This window comes from Lygodium microphyllum, chromosome 26 (assembly GCF_053477565.2).
Source record: "Lygodium microphyllum isolate KBCC chromosome 26, Lygodium_microphyllum_v1.1.10, whole genome shotgun sequence".
NCBI lineage: Eukaryota > Viridiplantae > Streptophyta > Polypodiopsida > Schizaeales > Lygodiaceae > Lygodium > Lygodium microphyllum.
This window is the reverse complement of record NC_141160.1, coordinates 6,660,217-6,679,231: the sequence shown is the minus strand read 5'-3', so window position 1 is coordinate 6,679,231 and position 19,015 is coordinate 6,660,217. Positions and strand designations below refer to the sequence as shown.

The 19,015-nt window shown below is 42.8% G+C and overlaps 1 protein-coding gene and 1 pseudogene across 6 annotated transcripts in view; one reads left to right on the top strand and one right to left on the bottom strand.

The window, feature by feature from the left end:
* Positions 1 to 19,015, bottom strand: part of LOC148012972 (kinesin-like protein KIN-UB) — a 120,309-nt gene that overhangs the window by 20,317 nt on the left and 80,977 nt on the right. The window lies entirely within an intron of this gene.
* Positions 1,155 to 17,673, top strand: LOC148012973 (uncharacterized; annotated as a pseudogene).

Sequence of the window (19,015 nt, the reverse complement as noted above, 5' to 3'; positions counted from 1 at the left end):
GACGCACATTAACATTTCATGCTACAGTCATATCTTATGATGCAGTCACATTGACAGTCTATGATATACTGTCTCTAGTTCATGCTAGAGTGATAGTTTATGTCACTGGTTTACTACTCTACCCAGACTGTAAACAGTTTTATGCTATAGCGCATACTATAATTACGATGGAAGAAACTGACAATGAAGGAATCACAAAACCAACCATGGAGACAATGTTTCATACACCGCCAAAGAACACGAGATACAAAACCTACGGGCGTAAAACCCGAGATTGGAATGTCTCTCCAGGGTCGAGTAGATATGGGAAGACATCCCGCAAAATTAATGAAACACTATATGAGGAGATGTTGACCATACTCCGTGCTGAAATACGTACCATGAGGAAGGAAATGGAAAAGGACATACAAGAGCAGGTTCGAGCTGAAATGATGGAAGAACTAAAAAAGGAGATGCAACAAACTTTGGATGCACGCATGGCAGAGAAAGACTCATTGATCTCTAATCTACAAGAAGAACTAGACGAATGCAAAAAGAAACTGGACACACAAAAGGAACCACAAACCACACCGGAACTACAAAAAGAAATGGATGTTTTAAAAAAGGACATGCACACCTATGCAAGTGTGGTGGAAGGCACCCAAAAGAAAATGGAGAATGTTGAGAATACCGTCAAAGAAAATGCAGAATGGATAGATGTGGCAAAAAAGAACAAAGGAATGCATGGCAACAAAGTGGAAGTCATGAATGCCACCTTGGAAGAAGAGGCAAAAAGGCGGGTACGCGCACTCCACGTAAGAGTGGTTGGACTAGACGAGAAAAGCTCCCCAATTGAAGATGCTACAGCTCTTGCCACCAAAATTGGAGCTACAAATGTACCCATCATTGGGGCTTGGCGAGTCGGGAAGGCTGACACAAAAACAAAAGTCCTCATCTTGAAGTTTGGAGACCTGGAAAAGAAGAGAGCCTTCCTCTCTAAGAGGATCGCTCTCAAAGGAGAAAAGATCTACCTAGATGAAGACCTCACCCCAGCCCAGTTAGCCCACAGGAGGGAAAATATGCCACGTGTTCTAGAGGCACGGAAAGCAGGTAAATGGGCTGTATACAGAGATGGAAGAGTCATCATCACAGAGAAAAGGACGGCATGACGGTGCGCGGCCTATGAGACCCTGAAGTTCACACTGTGGAATTGCAATGGCTTCCTTAAGACAGATGTAGGTTATTTTGAGGATACTTTCAAAGGTATAGACATTGCTATGTATACTGAGACACATCAATGTAAAGACAGCCGTTTACCTGATGTATATGGATATAGATGGGAAAGTGTATATCGCCCTCAGCCTAGACGGCCTGGAGGGACGAGGGGATCAGGAGGTGTGGCAATTCTATTTAGAGAAGAGCTCCGAGATACAGTCCAAGTGGTACATAGAGATGTAGAGGCAAGATACATGTGGATCAGGTTACGTACAAGCAGAACTCGCGACATGTATATTGCCATATGCTATTTTCCACCTGCATACTCTAAGTTTGCCCCTAAAGAGGCATCCCCGTATACACCACTATATGAGGACATAATGGGATACATGAGAATTGGGGATGTTCTACTAGCAGGAGACTTTAATGCACGCACAGGAAACAACCAATCTGCTTTCTTTGACACTAGTGATGAGATGTTCAGAGATATTGCATTAGATGAAGTGGGATTAGTTAGATCAGCCCAAGATAGAGAGATAACAGAATATGGAACACACCTACTGGCACTGGGAAGTGCACATGGTTTGGCCATCCTTAACGGGCTACCACAGTGGCCAAGATCTAATGGCTTCACATGTTGGAATAACAAGAAGGGGTCAAGCACAGTGGACTATTTGATTGGATCACCCAACTTGCTACCTGACATAAAAAGTTTTGAAATCTCAGACAGACCAATTGGATTAGTAGTAGACCATGCTATTCTAGCTTTCACAATGCAATATGGGCATATACATGAAGCACAGTCACATATACCAAAATTACCACGCTATGATTTTGTGAAAGCGACCTCACACATATACAGCATTACTGTGCGAGATGCATTGAGGGAGCTAGACACACAGGCCTCTCTGGATGAGTTTACAGGACAGTTGGCCGAGATAATACACACTTCAGCAGCATACGCTTTCCCACACACTACACCGTCAGATAAACCTCCACGAGGTAATGCTCCACAGAATGGCTGGTATGATGATGAGTGCAGAGAGAGACGAGCACGTTTTCAGCGAGAGCTGGCACTTGGTATATGCACCCATAAGCATGCTTGAACACTCTTCAGACGGTTGGTACGCAAAAAGAAGCAGGAATACCTGAGCAGACTAGAAACAGAAATGTATTCCATGTTCTTGGGGCAGGACAGCAAGAGAGCATGGAAAAAGATGCATGAGAGCCAGCCACCCCTACAAATTACTAGACCGGATGATTGGCATGGATATGCTTGCACACTCTATGATATCCCTGGCCAAGAGCCTATGCCACTCCCCTCAACCTCAAGACCAGCAAATTGCAGATTTTTCACAGAAAAAAAAGTGAGGAATGCCATATGGAAGCTGAAAAATGGAAGAGCCCAAGACCATGAGGGTTTAGTGGCTGAACACTTCACGCATGCCTGTGATATTCTGGCACCAACGCTGGCTCACATCTTTAATAGGGCAGTTTGTGAGGGATTTCCAACCTGTTGGTCAGACCATATTATTGTGCCGCTCTTTAAGAGTGGAGACCCTGCGCTACCTAGTAACTACCGAACTATCATGATTGGACACATGCTGGCCAAGATATATGGCTCTATCGTGGAACAAGCGTTGAGTGAATGGGCCGAGATGCATGGCCTGAGGTCAAAAGGCCAGGCTGGCTTCAGGAGGGGATATACAACTCTAGACCATATCTTTACGTTGAGGGCAATCATTGAAGAAGGCAAGGCATTCAAGAAAAAGATCTATTGCTGTTTTGTGGACTTTCGCAAGGCCTTTGACACAGTGCCACGTGCTAGACTCATGAAAAGAATGCAAAACATTGATGTGCCCGTAGAGATACAGTGGAGTATCTATGCCCTATATGAGACAGTGACAGGCAGAGTACGAACACCTGAGGGCATCTCAGATACAGTCAATAGCACCATTGGGGTGAAAAAAGGCTGTCCACTTTCACCGACACTTTTTGGGCTGTATATAGATGAAATTTCAGAATATGTGGATAGGACGGGTGGGGCCGGAGCCAGCCTAGCTAGAGTGCTGATACCATTACTGCTTTATGCCGATGATATTGTACTTATATCTGACTCACCTGAGGGACTAAATAGACACTTGGATGCATTATCAGCTTTTTGCAAAGATAGAGATCTTAAGGTGAACCTTGGGAAAACTAAAGCTATGGTATTTAACACTTCAACTGCTTGGGTGACAAGAGCTGAGCACCAGTTTACTTTTGACGGAGAGCCAGTGGAGATGGTTAGGCAGTATGTTTATTTGGGGGTCACATTGAAGGGACCACAGTTCTCTTGGAGAGAGACATCAGAGGCTCGTTTGGCAAAAGCATATGCAGCCTTAGGGGCATTGGAGAGGCAATGTGCTCACATACAATTTCATGAGCCGCGCACCAAACTGTGGCTTTTTGACACGTTGGTTACACCCACACTCCTATATGGGGCAGCTATTTGGGGTCCGAGTCTGTTTCACACGAGGAGACAGCCTTTGGGAGACCAGGATGGACCAGAGAAGGAATACTATGATGGATGGGAGCATATGGAAAGACCACTGGTCATGATGATCTCATGCATGATACGAGCGAAGAGCTCGACCCACATGAGATTATCAGAGCTGAGTTGGGGGCATCACCCATGGTGGCTGAGGCCTTGGTTCAGGCAGTGACTTTCATACATAGACTATGGGAGCTCCCCCAAGATAGATACCCACGGCTAGCCCTGGCCTCTTCTAGACAACTAGCAGCAGACGGTGACAGACACTGTTGGTATGCTCAGATGAGTACATGGATGCGTCTACATGGTCTGCAGATTGACAGACTACCCCTCTTTGACTATAGCCTGGATTGCCCTACACTTGACCTAAGCCGATCAGAGCTAAACCATGTGATCAGAGCAAACATACTGAAGTTAGATACGGAGAAGACCTGGATCCGACCCCCCTCGCCCCATGGCACGAGGATGGCACACTACCAGACCCACTTCCTCCAGGTATCTGAGGATGGTTTCATCACCCGACCCAATTACATGGACACACAGCTGCCTCATGGACTATGCACAGTTATTGGTCAGATCCGCACCTCATCCCACCACCTGAGGATTGAGACAGGCAGATGGGAGGGTATATAGACAAAAGAACGCATATGCCCACTATGCGACAGAGAGCCAGAGACAGAGGAACACTACATCTGCCGATGCACTGTATATTACGACATATGAGGTAGATACCACTGTCTGTTTCGAGAGGGTTTTGGACCCCTGAGACGGATCATGCAGTATGAGGATCAGAGATGCTTGGGATTTTTCCTCTTGGAGCTCCAGAGGCGCAGAGCAACAATTCTACGGAGTAGGAGGCCCCCACAGCTCGGCTCACATAGACAGAGAGCAGTCACTGACTTTTTCATGGATACACGACAGAGTATGGCAGATACCACTACTACTGCCACACAGCCTACAGGAGTACATCATCATTGGACCTCATCTTCTGTAGGTGTCCCTTTGGATAGAGCAGTGGCACTTAGCCGGTCTAGGCGCCCACGTCCACCCGGACGAAGGCCTAGACATCCACACCACAGACAAATTAAAGCCATCATTGAGCGCCACAGGAGACAGATGCCAAGACGCCTCAGCTATGCAGAGATACATCTCCCTAGAGAACAGACATATCATTGATGGAGAGTTTTCCTTTCTCTACTCTCACTTTCAGATCACTGACATGTTTCCCTTTTATGGGGCACTATTTCATTTCCTTTTCAGTCTTATAGGCATGTTTTTCATCTTTTTTCTCGTTCTAGATGAGAAACACACCATCATTGTATGTACTACTTTGGTCTCATAGGCCACATTGGCCTTTTAGAGACGTTAATATACTCTCTCTCTCTCTCTCTCTCTCTCTCTCTCTGACCTCTTTATCCGTCATCAGCACCATGACTCGTGAGAAGCACGAGGCCTTCCATTTGCATGCGATCAATGTGGAGAGAGACACAAAGAAGTCCAACTCCCACCATTGCAAGTATTGCGGGAAGTGCTATACAAGTGGTGCAACTAGGCTTCCCCAACATTTTTCCAAGACGGGGGGCCAGTTGCTCCATGCAAGGAGATCCCTCAAAACATTGCGGAGGAGATTCTTACCAAGATGAGAGGGGGATCCACAAGGGAAGGAGGAAGTAGCTTATCGGCACCAACTCCTATGCCTACTAACGAGGAAGCATCCAATGTGGGCGTGTCTTCAACCGATGCGGGAGAGATCTCTACCATTGGTGGTGGGGGCTCCACAACCGCATCCGGCTCTAGTAAAAGACAAAGAGTGGAGACTCGTGCAGTGCCGGAGAGACCGTCTCTCTCTCAAGCTCCTGGTCACGTGCATGGATCGGTTGTCTTTCTTAGAGAAAGGCAACCACTTGTGGACATTGAAATTGCATGCATGGTGATTAAGTGCAATCTTGCATTCAATGTCCTAAAGCAAGAGCAATGGAAGAAGATGGTAAAAGCCATTGCCAATGTGGGTCCATGTGAAGGATGGACCGGTATCACATACAACAACATGAGGACAAGAAAGATTGATGAAGAGAAGGAGAGGATTGATAGAGCCCTTGATCCTATTCGGGCCGCATGGATAAAATATGGTTGCTCCATTCTCACCAACGGATGGAGTGATCATAAGAAATGGAACATCATCAACATACTCGTCTCATGTCCACTCGACACTTACTTTTTGCGGGCCACAAATACTGGCAAGAGAGGGAGAAAGACAACGGGCACATTCATCTACCGCCACATTTGATAAGCTATCATTGAGGTATACATTGCAATTTGCGTTTTAAATTTGTTTCACTTTCTTTCATTATGATAATAATAAATATCACGATTCATAATTGAAATTTGATTTATACATAACTATTAACTTGTAATTTGTAAATTGTGGTTGTAGGTGGGTCCCTCAAATGTGGTGCAAGTTGTTACCGACAATGCATCGAATTGTGTGAACTCCATGTGTAAGTCATTGTTTGGACTTGCTCATGGAGGACATTGGGAAGCTCAAGCGGGTGAAGAGGGTGGTTTGCAAAGCTATATCAATTATCACATTCTTCACGATAAAGGTAAAGGTGCTTGCGATGTATCGTGAGCATAGCACACTGGGATTAAAGAAGCCTTCTTCAACTTGCTTTGCTTACATGAGGATATAGCTGGAGTTCCTTTATGAGGTGCGGTTCGCCTTGCGCCAGACAGTAGTGTCCACTCTATGGAATGAGTGGGATGAGCATGAGACAGAGGAGACCGAAGCCATGCAACGCTTGTGCCTTAATGAGCAGTTTTGGTAAAAAGTCCGTGCCGTTGTCATTGTTGTGACTCCCTTTTATAGAGTGTTACGTATGAGTGATTACGAGGGGTCCACTATGGGCCTTCTCGTTCACTTCTTTAGAGCGGCATTGGTAGAGGCACGTGCTACTTCTTATTAACCAAGAGAGTCAACGTGATTTGAGTCATTAGTACTAGTATGAGTTGCATGGATTATCCAAAAATACTAGATTTTTGGATAATTTTATCATATTTTTTATATTATTTATTGTAAAATAATCTGAAAAAGTAAGAAAAGCTTCTAGATTAGGATGGCATGCAAAAAGCTAGTTGCTTTTTCAGCCAATTATGGGATTTTCATAAGGACAGATTGATGAAATCGCGCGCGTGCGTCGCGATTGCTGAAAACTGCACTTTGAACTAAAAGAAGAAGGAGTGATCTGGGAGATCCGTGGCCAAGCATCCTAGGGTTTAACCCCTTTCGGAGCCAACGGAGCCATCAGAATTGGGTTCCAAGCAGCAAAGAAGGAGCTGTAACTCTAGGATCTAATACCTAGAGATTCCTTCTGAGTAGTGCAAAGATTCCAAGTTCTTTCAATACATATTGATTCAGTTCATTGTGCTTTGTCTTTGTCATGTTTACCTCTTGTCTATTCTCTTTCTTCTCTTCCATCTCCTATCTCTACTTCCTTCTACCTCAGATCCCCAGTGGATTCAATCTTTCGACAAAAACCCCTTCGACATTGGTGAACACGACGTGAAAGGTCATCAGAAAAAGGAAAGACAAGATGGGAAAATCTTCGAATACAATCTCCAGTAATGTTTTGCAACAGTTGGTGCAAAATATGAATATGCTTATGCAGGTACAACAACAACAGGTGATGCAAGCTTTTGCTCAAACAAAAAGTGTTGTGATGAATGCTTTGCAAGCAGTTGAGCGTGAGGTGAAGTTATTCAATGGCAGGAATGTATCTGCATATATACATACCTATGCTCAGAAGATGCAATTCTTTGGGGTGACTCAATCTGCATGGAGCCGGTATTTTAGACGTGTTACTATTCATGAACTGAAAGCACGGACTACTGAATTATACTTACAGGATGCTGACTAGGTAGCTTTTAAAAAGACACACAGGGAAGAATTTTACATTGAGGACACCAGTGTGATTACGCGGAAGACTTTTCACGAGTGGATTTTACAATCCAATAAGGGTCTTATGGCTACAGAATTGTTAAGAGAATTTGAAAGTCGATTTGAGTAGTTGGATCTTGCAGAACAGCAAACTCTTGCAAGTCAGAAAATTGAATTGTTTCTACAGGCAACTGATCCTGAGCTTCAAGAGAAGCTTGATGATTTACTGGAGGATCAGACTATAAAACAGGTATGAAAACAAAGAGGAGACATGTCAAGGAAGCTGTTACTGCACTTGTGAAGAAGCATAGAAGAAGAGAAAGATTGCATATCTCTAGCTTACCGACTGTTACGGGCAAGATAGTTGATGTATCCAGTAAGCCACCTACTTTTGTGGCTAACCCTATAGTTATACTTGCTATTATTCCCTCTGTTAGAAAAGATGTCTTAGATGAATTGGTCAAAGGGATGTGGGATCTTCAATTGAAGGTTGCAAAATTGGATGAAAAAGGACAAGAGGAAAGGGGACGAGCAACAGCCCCTAAGCCAAGAAAAAGATGTATGTGGTGTGATAGTTTGTAGCATGAGAGAAAGGATTGTGCTGCCTATCAGGAGGCCTTGGCATGGCAGCTCATCTTTTGAAAAGATGGCAAGATCCATGCACAAGAAACTGGATTGCCTCTTGCTTTGAATTTCGGAAAGGAAGGTATGCAGAAGTTGTTGGAAGACTTGGCAGTTTGAAATGCTTATGCGGTGGTACATGCTTCTACTTTTGGTCTACAGTTAAATAGAATGTATGGCCTAGTGATGGTTGGTCCAAAGGCTGAAATATGGACACATGCTACATGCAGCTAAAAAGAGAAAGGTTACTGATTGTGAAATGTCTCATGCAGGGTAAGACATTCGTGACATAATTGGTTGGGAATCACCGGTAGATGCATATTCAGTGTATGCATATTTAGCAAAGGTACAAAACACAGATGTACTTGTGGAAGAAAAACGAAAAAAAGATGAAGATAATGCAGGGACATCTAAAGGAATGACAAGAAGAAGTGTGGATCAGCCTAAAGCTCCAAATCAGCCATCTCTCGAGCATGTTATGGAAGAGGTCAGTCAGGAGCAAAAACATGATAACAAACAAGAGGGCAAAAAGAAGGGCAAGCAGCCAGGATATAAGTTGCAATCTGACATTGAGACAGCCACAGATCTTAAGAAGGTTCTTGAAGAACAGATCCTAAACAGTCCGGTGGAATTCACCTTGGAAGAGGTTCTTGGTATTGCCAAGCGAGAATTTCATGATAAGATCATTGACATAATTAAGAGGAAGCGTCAGTTTCTTGGTGATACCACTAGTGCATTGCTGCAATTTGAAGAGAAAAATCGCTTGTTGGGTATTTGGACTGAATATGAGCATGAAGTAAGTACTAGATTATCTATGCATGATGCTACTAATCAGTGGTTGGACAACATGTGGAAAAGAGAAAAAAGTGCTTGAAAATTCATTGTCTTGTAGCAATATGCATGGTGGAGTAAGGCAGATGCAACAATATGGGAAAGAGACTCTAAGATTTATTCCTCGAAGTCACTACACAAGAAATCATTGGGCTAGGGCTACCACTAAAACGGTAGTGAAAATAGGAGAACGTGAAACTCCTTGTGTTGCTTTACTTGACCATGGGTCTGAGATAAATGTCATTGAGCGTGGATTGTATGAAAATGGTGCATGGCCTGTAGATATTGATCATGGTTGGCGTATGAGGGCTGCAAATAATTCTTCGGGAGAGCTTTATGCTACATGTCCTAATGTAAAAGTAACAATTTGTGATGTACAAGAAGAGCAACACTTCTTTGTGCAAGATAATTCCTCATATGCAATGATTTTGGGACAGTCCTATATTACAGGAGTGCGTATGGAAACAAAGATGCTTGATAATGGTTCTGCTTATGCAAGAGTCAGAAGCAAGGATGGAAGGAAAGCAGCCCAATTTCTTACTGTTTGTGTTTATTGTCCTAGAAATTGGGATGCACTTCAAGAGTCTCCTTTGGCTCCAAATGAAAGGGAATTCAAAGACATGGATTTTCATTAAGCAATGCTGTAATGCGGGGCTACAATAGTGCTGTTCAGAGGGTGTACTCGCCTCTTGATGAAATGAAGCATGTATTTCCTATTGGTTATTCTCAGTTTACAGCAAACAGTTCATGTTGGTTTAAGCCTATGGAAGCTATGTGCAAGGCTGAATGCATATCTATGAAACGGGCTACTAAGGAACTGAAAGCATTGGGACTGTTAGCTGAAAATGAAGGCATTTCAGGCATCTTTTATGGGCTGAATATTAATGACACTGGCTGAAATTTCAACAACTATACATGCAGAAAATGAGGCTGAAAACAAAGTGTTGTCAGTATGTTCTTTGGATATGTATGATGTTATAGCATTATTTGCTCAGCAGGAAGGATTACAATGGGCTAAAGCACTTGTGGAGACAGAGTATAAGACAGTTGACAAAAATGTGAAACCAATTGCTTTGCCACTTCCACCAGAGAGTGAGGGTATGTATGAAAAAGTGTCAAGGCAACCAAGCTTACGGGATCCTAAAGATATAGGTCATAAGTTTACATCTGAAACATTACAAGAATTGAAAGTTGGTGCAGAAAGGTTTCTTTTGCCTGCTGAGAGAGATTGTTTTATGTGGATGTTGGCTAGGCATGGAAAGGTATTTGCATTTTAGCCAAGTGAAATAGGTTGTGTGGATCCAAATGTTGTCTCTCCTATGGTCATATTTACTATACCACATGTACCATGGAGCTTGAGACCTATTCTAGTGCCTAAAGCTTACTTGCCAAAGCTGATGGATTTGCTAAATGAAAAGATTCGCATGAAGATCTTGGAGCCTTCTTCAGCCCCGTTCTCAAATCGTTGGTTTACTTGCCCAAAAAGAATGGGACTTTGAGATTTATTCAAGACATGCAACCGGTTAATAAAGTGACCATAAGAAATGTGGGTGCAGGTCCTGTGGTTGATGAATTTGCAGAGGCTTTTGCAGGCAGAGCAATCTATTCTTTGGGTGATCTTTACTCGGGTTATGATCAATTTCAGCTTGCAATTGAAAGTAGGGATATCACAACCATGAAGACTCCCTTGGGGTTAGTACGGATGTGTACTCTCCCACAGGGTGCAACAAACTCAGTGGCACACATGACAAATGCTATGAATAGGGTACTCAAGGATTTTATACCACAATTGACTATACCCTTCTTGGATGATGTTCCGATCAAAGGGTGTGCAGTGGATGAAAAGAATGAAGAGATGGATGCTCATGGATGCAGACAATTTATTGCAGATCATATTGTGGATTGTGAGAGGATTTTGACGCGTCTAGAAGAGGTGCATTTAACTCTTTCTGGACAAAAGTCTATCTTTGGAGTTGAAGAGGTTTTGATTGTTGGGCATATGTGTGGGCCCTATGGGCGAAGACCATCACCAGCAAAAATAGATGAGATTGATAGATTGCAAGATGTATGCACCAATGTATCAGAGGTGCATAGATTCTTGGGAGCATGGGTGTTCTATTTGATATGGATTCCTCACTTTGCACATGTAGCCGATGCTCTATATCAACTTCTAAGCAAAGGTTAGAGATTTCATTGAGAAAGGAAGCATTAGAAAGCAATGAAGAAATTGAACCAACTCTTAAAATCTGCTCCTACATTGAGAAAGGCTAACTATTCACATGGAAAGCTTATCATTATTATTGTTGATACAAGCCCAATCGGGATTGGATGGGCAATTGGGCAAGATGATAAGGAATGGCAAAGATATTTAATACACTTTGGTGCTAAAGTATTGACTGAATGATAGAGAAGATATCCACACGTAAAAAGAAAATTATGGGGAATTGTGACAGCCCTTAAATGTGATAAGGAGTATTTTATGGGTGCTCATGTAGTCATTGAGACCGATTGTTTGCTAGTATTGGGTATGATTACTAGTTGTGCTACCCCGGACATTGCTATGCTCTGGTGGATTGCATGCATCAAATTTTTGAACCGTGAATTTCAGCATATTGCAGGAAGAGATAACCCAGTGGCAGACACGTTATCTCGGGCACGTTATGAGAATGAAGATGGGATGATGGATGAGGAGGAAGAAGATGTCTTTCTCGCGGCTGAAAATGATGTTGCAAGAGTGAATTTAGCAATGCAAGGTGTTGCTACAGCATTAACAAAAGCTTGGACAACAAAGAGGAGACACTTTTGATATTTTGCATCTTGTGTAGAAGTGTTTCTAGAAGATAAATATGCAGGAGAGTGGCCGAGAATTGGTCAATACCTCAGTACATTAACAAAGAGAGATGAATGGTCAGAAGAGAAGTTTAAGAAAATCAAGAGGAAAGCATATGGGTTTTTCTTAAAAGATGAATACTTATGGAAACATGCTAAAAAGAAACAGGGTATGCCATTGCGAGTTTTGGGTGACAGAGCTTCACAAGTAAATGTTATGCAAGAATTTCATGAAAGCTTGTGGGCTGGTCATAGAGGTGTTTGGGGTACTTTTGCAAAGATCAAAGAAAGATATTGGTGGGAGGATATGTATAAGGATGTTGCTCACTTTGTGGAAACATATACGACATGTCAAATGTATTCATCTATGAGACATCGGGATGGATTGTAGCCCACATATCCATTGTCTCTTCATTTTAAGTGGGTGGTGGATTTGGTCACAATGCCCACAGGTCTTTGGCAAATGATGTATCTTGTGCTTGCCTATGAAGACTTGACTAATCAAGTGGAAGGGAGAGCTTTACGTACTAAGATAACAAATGTCGTGTGTACTTTTCTCTTAGAAGAGATCTTTTGTAGGTATAGCTGTGTGGGAAAAATTACTGCAGATATGGGTGAACTGGATTCAGATGAAGTTCATGATTTCTTTGCACGGTTGGGGATAAAGCTTGCTTTAACTTCAGTCTATAACCCTGAAGGAAATGGAAAAAGTGAAAGGGGTCATCCACCTATTGTAAAGGCATTGGCAAAAGCATGTGAAGAAAAGGTAAAAGAGTGGCCACGATTACTCCCTTATGCTTTCTGGGCTGACAGAACAACTCATAGTGCCGTTACAGGATATATGCTTGCAGAATTGATGTATGGTTAAAAACCTATCATGCCAATAGAAGAAATGACAGTCACATGGAGTGTGCTACCTTGGGAGGAGGAGTTGAATCGAATGGAATTATTGGCCTTATGCATTAGACACTTGGAAAGAAAGTCAGAAGACATAGAGGTAGCAATTGCAAAGTTAAGGGCAACAAGGATACAGAACAAGAAACGGTTTGACAAAATACATAGACTGAGACCAAGAACCATACAAGATGGGGATTGGGTATTGGTTTATGATAGCAGTTTAGACAACCAACATAGTGCCATGCGTAAAGTTTCCAAAAGATGGTTTGGACCCTATGTGGTAAGACAGGTGTTTGATAATGCTACTTATGCATTAAATGAACTGGATGGGACAGCCATAAAACTTCCAGTAGCAGGGAAAAGAATCAAATTATTCAACAGGCGCGAATCTACTGCCTATAAGTTGCTAGAATTGGAAGAAAATGGTAGCCATGATACAAGGGATAGCCCAGAAGATATGGAAGATTAAGAAACAAAGGATATGGTTACAGAGGAGGATGAGGACTCAAAATCTGGTGACAACTAGGATTTTGGCACATACCGAAAGATGTACAGGTTCAGAGGGGGTGGATATCGTGATGCTATACAGACACAGTGTGAAAAAGTATGGAATGCATCATCATTCAACTTCTTATTAATCAAGAGAGTCAATGTGATCTGAGTCATTAGTATTAGTGTGAGTTGCACGGATTATCCAAAAATCCTAGATTTTTGGATAATTTTAGTCTATTTTTTATATTATTTATTGTAAAAATATCCGAAAAAGTTAAAAAAGCTTCTAAATTAGGATGACAAGCAAAAAGCTAGTTGCTTTTTCAGCCAATTATGGGATTTTCATAAGAAGGACAGATTGACGAAATCGCGCGCGTCGCAATTGCTGTAAACTGCACTTTGAACTGAAAGAAGAAGAAGGAGTAATCTGGGGGATCCGTGGCCAGGCATCCTAGGGTTTTACCCCCCTTTCCGAGCCAACGGAGCCATCAGATTTGGGTTCCGAGCAGTAGAGAAGGAGCTGTAATTTTGATGCACGTTTTGTTTTACGAAGAGGCTCCAGGAGATCTAATGCTTGGAGATTGATTCTCAGTAGTGCAAAGATTCCACGTTCTTTCAATACATATTGATTCAGTTCATTGTGCTTTGTCTTTGTCGTGCTTACCTCTTGTCTATTCTCTTTCTTCTCTTCCCTCTCCTATCTCTACTTCCTTCTACCTCTGATCCCCGGTGGATTCGACCTTTCGACAAAAACCCCTCCGACAGCGTGTACATGTTTTAGAGATAGCAAAGAGGAGATGGGTGTGGATGTATAAGCCCATCCATGGGTTTGCTGCATTGGTACATTTGGCCTACAAGTCACCGGCAGTCATGGATGATAGAGAGTTCCGTTTAGACCAGCTTGCTTATTTGACTCGTGTGGTCCCTGTGGATGACCACAATGCAGTGCTAAAAGAGCTAGGATGCTATGCAGATCAGAGAGGACATGTGGCTTTTGCTTCTTCCACTTGTTGGAGGAGAGAGTCACTTGTGAAGCCTTTATTTTGGTGGCAAAACTTTGGATACGCACTGGAGACCCTTCAGCCCTTAACCATGAGGATCCTTGCCCAGGATTGCTCTTCAGGTGCATGTGAGAGAAACTGGAGTGTCTATTCTCTCATTCACACAAGGATTCGTAATCGGCTTAGCACACAATAGTTAGAGCGGCTAGTCTATTGCCGCACTAACTTATGCATGATGAGGGCTATGATGAGCACGGGTAGTCCAAAGCAGGTAAAGTTTAAAAACCTAACCATAACATTTAAAATTTGTTGTTTTAACTTTTAAACTTTGAACTTTAAAGTTTAAACTTTACACTTTACAATTTAGACTTTAGCGTTCACAATGATCAATCTTACGTGCATCACTGCATTGTGTAGGTGAATGTTGATACATTCAAGTTGACAGGCGACACTCTTCCGAGTATACATAAGGAGGTGGACGAGGAGGTAAAGTTTAAACGCCCTCCATCATCGAGGAGAGGTGGTTCGAGTGGCTTGCAGACATATGTAAAGCAGGGCTCTAGTAGCTCACATCTTGTGCCTCATGATGACATCCCCCCCTTGCCTACACAGCCGCCACCTAGGGAGCCATCATTTGATGATGATGGTAACCTCATCAATGAGGATGAGTATAAGTGTGTGTCATCATCGGATGCCGAGGAGTCATCTTCAGACTCTCTTGATGAGCACTCAGATGGTTCTGATGATGATGATGATGATGATAGTGATGCCTCATCATAGATTCATATGACATAGGTCTCTTTTTTTTTAATCAGATATACTAGACTGTAGTTGTATCGCATGTTTTGCGTAGCCCATGCGACCGCGACGGTCACCCTCATGTATTCATCTTATTCTGTAATGAAATGGCTATTTCCACATTAAACATGCATTCTATGATCTATCATTTAATGATTTATGATTTTTGTTATTTAAAAAAACATTTTAAATTTTTTTCGTACTAATATCGTACCGTACCTTATGAAATCATAAGATACCAATTAGTACCATATATTATCGTACCGTACCTGACAACTATGCACAAAACAACCTATTACATGAATAGTACTTATAGATCACACAAAAGGAACAACTAAAGTAGAGCGAACAACCGCCAGCCAGGGAATAGCAATATCTGGAAGAACCAAGTCCGCGGACATCATAGAGGAGATTTGCCATAACACTATTCCACGCACACGAGCCACATGCCCATGGATGCCCGATGGCAATAAAAAATAAAGGCATTACGAGTACGCCATATATGCCACAGGGCTGTCCATCTGAGGAAATGGAATAGGCATGAACAATCTGAACTCAAAGAGAGCATAGAGGACATATTTCCCATAATCCATGAATGAACTAATACGCGATGTTGAGTCACCGAGGACCACACACAAGAAATGAAATTCCAGATCTGTCGCGCAAAAAGGCAGGAGACAAAGAGGTGAAGCAATGTCTCATCACATGTAGTGCAGAAAACACAATGCCCTGCAGAGAACTTTCGGCACGGAGCACTCTCGTTGGAAAACCCCAAATGAGCAGCCTCCACATGAACACTTTTCCCTGATATCGGACCTTACACTTCCAAAGCTGGATAAATCTTTCCCGCCACTTCTTTTTGCTGTCCCTAAGATGCCATAACTTATTAACTTTCCCCGTGACCTATCTCTTGGCTTTCACCATCTGATGATATATTTCATTAGCTGACCTTTTCTCAAAACCATCTGGAAGCACAATCATCCCATCACGCCAAGGATCTAGTGGTTGTAACGTAGGCAAAGGAGAGAACCTCTGAAGACTGTCCTGTATGGACGACCAAACATCCCTGTATCCACGAGGCACCCTAAAGTATTGACGAATACGCCTAAAGGAATAAAGACGGGACTGCCCAACAATAACACCATCACGGACTGTCTTCAACCCCAACCTAGCCATCTGCTTAAACTTCTGTCGCTGCAAATCTTTTTGTGGCCAATCCAACAACCTTGAGGAAGCCAGTATTTCTCCCTGCAACGAATTTTCCTCTTTACAAATATCCGAGGGGTGCCAAACTACAAAACGAAGCATCCCCTGCTAGGAAGCTATCAAATGAGAAAGGAGGAAAGAATGGAAGACCTTTATATGCCTCGTAGAATAAAATGCTGCCACCAAGAAGCATGAATAACAGTGCCACCATGAGAGATGCCAGCCTTTTCAATGAAGAATTTGGCAATATCTGACCAAGGATGACACTGAATACATAGACTCTGCAATAGGGATAGCCTCAAAGCGGTCATATGCAAATTAGTATCTAGCAAAGCTGCACCCCCCATCCTTTTCGAAGTGGTCACATGCTGCATGAGATCCATACCTACCGCAAACGATTGCCTTTCTTTTTCCAGAGCATGAATCTAATAGGTTGGGACCAAATCCAAAATGGACTTCTTAGTCCAAGGAAGCAATGGCAGAAAGAACGAGAACATACTAATCATAATGCATTGAGCCACTTTTAGCCTAACATGTAGAGGCCAACTCTAAGATTTGCAATACATGAACCTGTCATGAATTCAGGAGGCCATCCAATCCAACAAGGCACGAGGAGCCACCTCCACACAAATAGGATATCCCAAGTGTCTGGTTATATTACCCCTTGTGATCACAATTCCATTCCAGCCCAAGGCCTACAGATCATTTTCCGTACAAGAGAGAATGGTGGATTTCTGAGTATAAATGTGAAGACCCGATGCCAAATCAAAAAGATTCCAGGCCATCATTGCCCAATTGACATTAATACGATCCGCCTTAAGAAACATAAAAGAATCATCTACCAAAGATTGACCCACAAGCTAGTCACCGCGAGGAAGAGTTAACCCAACTATCTCACTTTGAGCTGCCAACTTATCCAATAATGAGAGCATGGGGTGAGTTACCAAAGCAAACAGCAAAGAGCTGAGAGGATAGCCTTGCCGAAGTGACCGAGACAAGGCAATTTCCTCCGTAATCCCCCATTAAGAGCAATACGGGCCACAGCATCCTGACTGACGGTATCAACTAGAGAAATCATACGGGGCCCAAAAACCCATTGTGGACATCAATTGCCGGATGAAAGACCAAATGACATGATCAAATGCCTTCTCAATATCCAGCTGAAGAATAACAACCTGCTGGCCAGAAGCTTTGGCATAGTCAATTCCCAGCTGAACATTCAAAATGTTGTGCATTATATTCCGACCTTTAATAAAACCGTATTGACCTGGATGAATGAGATGCGGAAATACTTTTTGCAAACTGTTGGTAATAATTTTGGAGAAGGTTTTACATAACGGTCCCATAACAGAAATGGGTCTCCGTTGTTTCAACGAGGTCGGAGAGGGAACCTTGGGCAACAACCTGATGACAACAATCTTCCAATCGGAAGGCATCATACCAGAGTTCCACACTTGCTGACACAAGCAAGGTAATGGGTCCTTGAGCAATTGCACATGGTCTGAAAACAACTCATTAGGAAACCCATCCTAGCCTGGACTTTTCCTTCGAGGCAAGTGAGACAACACTTCTTTCACTTCATCTTCAAAAATATCAACCTCCATTAGATTCACTCATACTTGTTTGACCTGATTACTAACCAGGTCACAAATATATGTTCGAGCAAAGAGAACAGCATCGGAAAGAATCTCTTGCGGACCCAACAAGGCCCTATAAAAGTCCAGAGTCAACCGAATAATAGAGGCACGATCAGTCACAATATCACATTGCCCATCCTTTAAGCACACAATATTTTCCCGGGAATATTTCTAATGCAGACGAGCAAAAAATTGATGAGTTTGACAATTTTTATCATGTAAAGCTTCAGCTCTGGCCAACAACTTGTATTTTGCATATTCCTCTTCCTGAAGAGATTGGACCCTACCTTTCAACCATTCAATGCATGTGAGGAGGTCATCTTTGGAATCCCCATTCTCACACAAAGACAAGGATTGAACTAATAAGGATTGAGCATGCTGCAATTCAGCTCAAAAGGAGGAAGCATGCTGAATACCATATTGTCGGGATAATGCTCGCGCATTATCCCCAAAAACCACCCATGCTTCCATCCCTCTAGATAGGACCCTCAAGCTAAAAGAGGCTATCAATTGCTGAACAGTTTCCAAAAGCTGATTTTGCTGTAAAAAAGATTGATTAAACCGAAGAGGCAAATGGGCAAGGAGAGCCTTAAATGCATGAACATGTCTGTAGCTCATTTCCAGGACCAAAGTGTGAGAGAGGACAGCAGGATCGAAGCTTAGCACATAAAACAGTAGACAGTGTGAGAGTGAAGCACGACGCCCAATGCTGAAAGAGTGTAAACTGAAAGTACAAGGTACAACCCTTAAACCTTAGGGTTGTAGGGGGGTGTTCACACCCGAACACGGTAAGTGCCTGTAAGTGTCTGCCATAAGCACATACGAAATAATATCATAAGTCTGGGGGAAAAAACCTCTCCTACCGACAATAAAAAGTGCCCTGGTGTCCTACTGATCACCGACACTCCGATGTGAGCGTAGACGTAAGTGAGGCGTGAGTGAAATACCCAACAAACCCCCCTGGAGTGAAGAGTGATCAAGAGTACAAGGATCGTCCGCCACCAAAGGAGATCAAATTTAAAGCATGGTGAAATGCTTCAAA